Source organism: Scomber scombrus, chromosome 9 (genome assembly GCF_963691925.1).
Source record: "Scomber scombrus chromosome 9, fScoSco1.1, whole genome shotgun sequence".
NCBI lineage: Eukaryota > Metazoa > Chordata > Actinopteri > Scombriformes > Scombridae > Scomber > Scomber scombrus.
This window is the reverse complement of record NC_084978.1, coordinates 4,176,196-4,184,490: the sequence shown is the minus strand read 5'-3', so window position 1 is coordinate 4,184,490 and position 8,295 is coordinate 4,176,196.

Below are 8,295 nucleotides of genomic sequence, written 5' to 3'. Positions count from 1 at the left end.
GATGCTGCCTCCCCAGCAGCCTGCAGCATAGAACAACACACTTGCAACCACAGACTGATAAAACATCTGCAGCATCTTACTACAGATGTCAAAGGTCTGAGCTTCCTTTAGAAAAAGAGGCGGCTCTACCCCTTTTTGTAGAGAGCGTCTGTGTTTAGGGACCAGTCCAACTTATTATCCAGGTATACATCTAGATACTTATACCTTGGCACCACCTCGATGTCCACCTCTTCACTAGCTGAAGAGGGGGCTTGAACCTGTGGAAATCTATGATCATTTCCTTAGTCTTTGAGGTGTTCAGTAGGAGATAGTTCTTGTGACTCCAGTCACTGAATGCTTTTATCAGATCCCTATATTCAGATTCCTGTCCATTCCTGATTCCACAGTGTCGGCACTCGCCCCAACTGTAGATTGAGGTTGAAGATCTTGTGGAGAGGTTGACACAGTTAGGCCAGCCTAGGACCCACACCATCTGGGCCAGCAGCCTTCCCAGAGCAAAGTCTTCCCAGTGCCAACCTCACCCCCATCTCTGTGGCAGACAAGGGTGGAGGCTCAGGTGTAAGAGGGGGGGGGGGGGGGGGGGGGGGGTGGATGCTGCATTGGAGCTGTACACATGTTGAAGAGGAGGAGGTGGTGGAGGAGGAGAAGAAGCAGCATTTGAATTGGGTGAGGCTGCTGTATTGAATCTGTTGAATAACTGGTTGAGTTCATCAGCTCTTTCTACATCACCCACCACTGGCTGTCTTTTCTTGTTGTTGTAACCAAAGATGGTGTTGATTCCTCTCCACATTTCACGGATGTTGCTGTGCTGTAGATTCCTCTCCAATGTCTTTTTGTATTCCACCTTTACCATCTTTAGTCACTTCTTCAATTTATATTGTACTTGTTTGGGCCGTGCTTTGTCACCATCTCTAAAAGCTGCCTTCTTCTCATTGAGGATTGCCTTTATATCACTAGTAATCCAAGGTTTGTTATTGTGGAAACAGCGTACAGTCTTTGAAGTTATGACTGTGTCTCTACAGAAGTTGATGTAATCAGTAAAGCAGTCAACCTGTCTGTCAATGTCCATACTGTTCTCCTATTTTTCCAGTAACAAATTCCAGTCTGTACATTCAAAGCAGTCCTTTAGAGCCTCAGTAGCCTCTGGTGTCCATTTCCTGACTGTGAGTTTAGTTGCAGGCTGCCACCACACAGGGTTTGTAACAAGTAACAAGTCTAGAAGAACTAAGATGTGATCTGACCTGCCAAGTGGTGGTAAGGCAGTGGCTCTGTAAGCTTCTTTGACATTGGCATACAGCAGATCAAGGGTTTTATTTTCTCTGGTGGGACAATTAACAAACTGTGTAGATCCAGTCAGGTTGGAGGAGAGGAACACATGATTGAAGTCTCCTGATATTATCAAAAGTTCCTCAAGATGTTTAGTCTGTATCTTAGCAACGAGGTCATGGGTGGGATGTAAACAAGGATTGTTATGATATGACTGAATTCTCTTGGTACATAATATGGTCTTGTAGCCAATTATGGAAATGATAAGATATTAAAAACCATCCTTCACCTAAGAAGGAAAATATTTTACTTAATTGGTTGTTTGTTTGATTAGCCAATTAATTCATCATAATAATTAATAAATCAATATGTTTCTTAATCAGTCAAATATCTAAAGTTCATGGCTCTACGGTTCAATAGATCCCCTGTATCACTTCAAAGAATAGACATAGACAATTGATTGAGTTTTATGGATTTTATTATCTACACACTACTAATAAACGATGTATAAATGAATGTAATGATGAGTTTGCAATACAATATGAATTCAACAGATTGTTACTCGATATAGCGACATGAATGGAAGATGATGGTGAATGATGAATTTAAATGAAGGATATGTAATTATGTGGAAACTAAGAAAATGTGTAAGTTTTACTCAGTTTTACTTTTAAAGAAAATTTGAATTACTCGATCTGACATAAACCCTTGATTAAAGCAATATTTGGATCCTACTTTCATCCGTTGAGGGCCTCAGCTGTCCGTCCTTCAGAACCACGCGTACGCAAACCAAGTGGAAGATCTCAGAAAGCGTTGCAGGTCCGGGCGGGGTGCTGTGAGGATGGTCCGGGTCGGCTGGCCGTTTCTCCGACTGCCTGGTCTGGTGGTTGTCTGCCTGCAGACTTTGTCCCTCTCTGTTATGATGAGTCGTAGGATTGACAGACGTTTTTCTGCCCAAAAAGCTCTCACAGGTTGATGAAAGATGGAGGAAAAGTCCAATTTAACTAGTTCACTGTTTAATAACTTTCTGGAGAGATCTCAGCGTTGAAAAAGGGGCTGAATGCAAAACTTAATGACGTGTTTACTTAAAGGGCCTTTTCTCTGTACGTTTGCTGACAAAAGTTAAAAGGTTACAAACTTAAGGAAACTTAGATAAAGAATAACTAAAGATTAAAATAAGATAAGGTGACTAAGGTAAGAATGTGTGAGGTGAAGAAAAGAAAAGATGGACAAAGCAAAGCCAAGTCAAGTCAAGCAAAGCCGGGTGCCGATGGGTGCAGCTGGTTTTTGTCCTGGGGAGGGCTTGTGTGTCAGCCAAACAGGTTCATCACAGCTACTTTAAGGATCCGATTTCCAGCTTTTTACCGTGAAACTTTTCATCATCATCATTCATTCAGTATTTAATCCTGATTATAAAATGCATACTATAACATAGTAACACAGAACACAGGATGTATCATTCTGGCATTAATATAACATCAGCTTGATTCATCTTGCTGCTCTTCATTAAAACCTGAAAAGGATTAATTGTTTTATTGTTTTATTTATAAAGCCAAGAATTTTACCACCATATATTACTTTACTCTAATTTGGTTATGTTGTCACTCTTCAACAGGTTCAAGTGTATGGTAATGCTAGAAATACCCTGCACAAAATCTACCTCTAGTTTCTAACTACTTCTGTAAGTAGTTGTTTGAATAGTCAGAGTTACTATGTTTCCATGGATGAATATACTCATGTACAATTGACACTTCGACAGCACCTTCTGTTTTAAGAAAAGGCTATGAAAATGAAATATCCCAATGTCAGTGAATTAGTAATCTCTTTTATTCAACACATATTGGTTATACTGCTTTTCCATTGAACATTATTATTATATTATTTTTAAATAATTTAAAAAGCAAAATATTGTATCTGTTGTTTCCTCCTTAAATACAATCAGTGATATCCCCATGAACAACAGCAGTGAAGCGCTGCCAAAAGCAACAGCAGAAGAACTTCCCCATCAACGATCTTGAAAACAAACAGTGGCATGCAGTGGGAACAGTAGTGGTATGCACCCGACAGTCACGGCATTCAACAAATAGAAAAAAAATCCTTGGTGAATATGAGACTACAGACATTTCTTACACCTGTGTAACCAATTTATCACTTGATGTTACATCTGCCCCCCACATTTGTCCACACATCTGTTCACATTTTGCTCCTGTGTTCACTAAGCAGGGATCAGTCTGAACATGTATGTGCCAGATCGTCCTCACAGGCAGGCATATCTGACACTAATATCTATTCTGAGAGGCTTTCAAACAAATAACTTTTCAACATCTGCTTTAGTAGCAACAGGGCTGACACAGACCTTACAAAATACAAATAAATCCATTAAAAGAAGAGGACACTTACTGGACTTTTCACTACCACTTCATAAGAGGTGACTGATTTCACTTCCTTGACACATCGTGATTTTTAGTGCCACCGATTTTCTTATGAGCGTCAATGCACTTTCATGCATGGCATCCACTACAGTGGATAGATATTTGGAAGTCATTTTGAACCATTGTTGTAGTACCATGTCCCAACAGCCGAGGTTGACACCCAAAGCGTTGTCCTCAGTTTCATTTTGACATTATGCATCATAATCTGATCCAGATTTTGATACATTCTAATAGGCTGCATTAAAAGCAAATGAGTTGGTTCCTAAAGTGTATTCTAGACAATTCTAGGGGCCAGTGACTGGCAGTAGTCAGATGTATCTTAAGGCTTACTGTAGCAGCCCTGTCCCCCCATACTATTGAACCAGTCCTACTAAAACTGAAGCATCATCCTCTTGAGTGACATGCCACTTACCATAACTGAATGGGGGTCTTTGTGAATTTCTTTTCATTATGAAGAAAAAAAAGGAAAATCATTAAATCATTTTCAATGATAACAATTGGCTATATACTTAGCTTAGTGGGTTGATTGGTTAGTTGAATGGGTCAACTGGGTTCTGGAGGTGTGATTGCACAAATTGTACATGACTGGCAATGACCCATGCCATGTGGTGGGGCCAAGTGCAATATCTTTTCATGGGGCCAAAAATCACTGGCACTATCCTTGTTTGGAAGCCATTTTTCCAGATTTTGCTCCTGTTGAAATCTAACAGTAACAGGGATCATTTTGAACATGCATGTGCCAGATATTGTCCTCAAAGGTGGGCATACTGTATCTTTACTAACTGCTTTAGCAGTTAGGGGGCTGACACAATGAGCTCATCCGTTTCTGTCAGACATTACAAAAAACAAGTACATTATAAGAAACAGACACATACGGATGATTTAACCTTATGGAAATGATGTCATTTTTGGAGCCACACATTTTCTCTGAAAGGCATTATAAGTAAAAGGGTTGATGCCTGGGGAGATGAGTAAATTGTTATTTTTTGTGTTAATTGAAATAAGCCTCTTTCCATTTATACCAGCACATCTTCTCACAGGTTCAACCTCACTGATGGTCTTAAATCTGTTGGACGCAACCCAAAGCTACCCTGGAAAAAATATGGGTTGCACTGGGCTGGGTGTGTGTGTGTGTGTGTGTGTGTGTGTGTGTGTGTGTGTGTGTGTGTGTGTGTGTGTGTGTGTGTGTGTGTGTGTGTGTGTGTGTGTGTGTTTAAATGTTTTGAATCCATCAAGGTCAATGTCACCACATACACATGTGTAAAAAAAATGGTTACAACTCTTGTGGGCTGCCTGTACACACATGAGGAGGGCAAGAAGGGCAAAATCTAGCTTAGAAGACCGGACCTGAGCAACATGACCTTTCCAGGAGACTTTGAAAGAGGACAGACACATGCAGAGTGGAAATGAATAGGCACACAGATACTGCAAAAGCACAATGCTTTTAGTCTCAGGTATTGTTGTTGAAAGCATATCTTTCACTTCACAAGAATCAAGGAATGCAAAAACAAAGTTTCCTTATCATCCTGTCCTATCATCTCTGCTGATGCACACACTTCCTCATTATGTCTTATAGTACACCCCACACCTTCAAACATAATTTAAAGACCAAAACAGAAAGCAAAACAGGCATGGTTTAACACAATAGGTGCCCGTCCCTGTTTTTCATGGTGTAGGACACTGCAGACAAAATAAAAAGACATTTGATAATAAGATGACACACAAAGGCTGATTTTATCTTGGGAGTTTTAACCTGTTTCAAGTGTCATTGTTTAAAGTCAAACTCTTATTTCCTAGTAAGACTCTATGAGACGTGATAGAAAATACTTATTTTACTTTAAAGCCCTATGAAATGGAGGCAGTATTTAATCTGCACTTATATTCATTTTTTTATGACGGAGTATTAGGGCCAGGCAAAAAAAAAGAGAACAAAAATGGCATAAATGGCACAACATTTTTATTTGTTGTGGTTGTTGGGGTTTTTTTTGCCGAACTTATTTTTCTTTTTTTTTTTGGCTGGCCCTAATACTCTGTCGTAGAAATCATAATAAAACTGATGGTCATAACATTCACCTTTGTTGAGTTATCAAGGACACATTTTTGTTTCTGTGTTAAGAAATGTTGAGGATATAACTATATCTTTATAAGTCCCGGTCTTCCCGGGACTTATAAAGACACAACAGGGGTAAAATCTCCTGGTTAAATGATGAATAATATAGCTATATATATAATATATAGTTTATATTTTTAAAGTACTAAATAATATTTGTGGATTCGTGGACATAAATCAATAGATTAAATGTTGTTGCTATTTTAAGAACTACCCTGCGACTTGGCTGCGCACTGATCACTCATGTTACTGCAAGTATTTAAATTTGTATGATATAGTACGAAAAGTAGTGCACAACTTGTTTGACTGTGTTGGTTTTCCTGTATACTTAACAGCCAATGTGGCATTTCCTCTGGTTTCACGTCAACTGAAATGAGTGACATCTCTCCTTCAAAAGTGAAGAAACAAAACCTCCAAAAACTCAAAAACTGACTCAAAGATAAAATATTAAAGTTATATTAATCTTCTCTTCTGACTTTGGGAAACATGGCAAATAAGTATTTCACAAAATGTTGGACTATTACTTTAAATAAGTTTCATTCTCCAAATTACACTCCAAATAAGGTTATCCTTCTGGGTATTTGGAACATAAAAAGATAAAGTGCAGAAAGGAAGGATTCACACACAGAGAACAATAATAGAGTTCAGACTGGATTTTAAATATTCTTATTCATTCATTAATTTTAGAGCTGTACAGACAATGAAAAAATGCAGATATTTCTGTCCATGTTGGACGTGCAGATTCTGCACAGAAGAAACTCCCTAATTACAGCACCAGAGAAGAAGATAAACAAAATGATGTTTTAAGGCACAGCTCAACTCTACAATTAACTAAATCACTGACCATAAAAAACCCATAACAATACAAGTGTGTATCTGTTCTTGATATGAGTTTTTGGTATAATGTCAATTTCCCTGAAACATTTGGATTAATAAATCATTTCCAGTGTCCAAAATACACATTGATCATATATAATATCTAATCAGAATGTCAATAAATTCATAAATAATTAATACATAATAACTGTATGAATGTATTCTGCCAGTAGAAATGGTTCCTGTGCCTCTGAGCAGGACACAGTTTAAATACAGACTGTGGGTTTTTATTAATGTGCAGGTGTTTGTTAAACAGGTAACAGGCTGCAGAGAGAAACAGCTGCTCTGTCAGTAATTGTATTAGTATGAATAGTGAAAATGTGTGCGGACAAGAACTCCATCAAACATCTCTGCAACCGTCATCAGAGGAAAGAACGTCTCATATCTTTAAAACACATTTCCTTGTTTCCTCTCTCCTTGTTTGGTTTCCTTCCTTCTTTGTTGGGAGAGACTAAGACTCGAGAAATAAGCAATTGAGTTAAAAATGGAGGCAATTTAAAAAGGACTTGAGATGCATCTACTGTAATGTCACAAAAATCTTGAAACACAGATCCCCTCTTTGGATGTGCTTAACATATTCAAACATGGAACAAATAGCACCATCTTGTGGTCAGTTTAAGAAGTACTGATGAACACATGGTTGAATTGCATTTTACTGGTACGCTCATGCAACTGCAAATACTGATAACATTTCACCTATATGTGACTTTACAGTAGGCAACAGATACAAGTTTAAATGACTAGATAAGAAATTCTCTTTCAGCACAGATTTTTTGTCAGAATGTGCAGCTGTTGATCCTGAAATACTTATATTATTTAAACGTGTTTGTACAGAGGAAAGGACATTTTAAAATCTCTTCTTTGTCCAAATCATTTCTCCAAGACACAATTTACTTCAATTTAACACCAATATGAGATTTTGACCATTTTCTCCAACTTCTTAAATTCAGCCCCTGAGAAATAGCCATCCTCTCATCTCAGATCTTAAAATGCTGTTTTTCTCTCAGTGCACTGATCTTCATTAGTGTGAAATAATCAGCTTTTGAGATAATATTATGATTCAAAAGAAAATATTACTGAGCTTGCACAGTATCAGAACCTTTTCCAGTGATTAAATTCAACTGTGTGTTTTATCTATTGTCAGAGGTTTGCTAATATAATGCTGCATCACAGTTGAGTACATGTAGAGGAGATACTGCTGATATGTTCAGTACAAAGTTTGTATTTTCCTTTTTAGTGCACATATAGTTTGGATGAAATATGTTTTATCAGTTTTAAATTTCTAATAAAGTTTTTGTGCATTAGGATATCTTCTCCTCTGTGAGTCCCAGTAGTCTACCGATTAAGACATGTTACCTCAAAGTCAGTTTTTTCTCCTTTACTGTATGTATGTATGTATGTATGTATGTATGTATGTATGTATGTATGTATGTATGTATGTATGTATGTATGTATGTATGTATGTATGTATGTATCTATCCAGTACTAGTATGTCAAATACAACTGTGATGGGCACTTTCAATTGCATTGTATTTTAAGTACAGTGACAGTAAAGGCATCTGATCTTATCTCTTAAGAAGTTGTTCACTTCACAACCTTTGGTTAGTTATT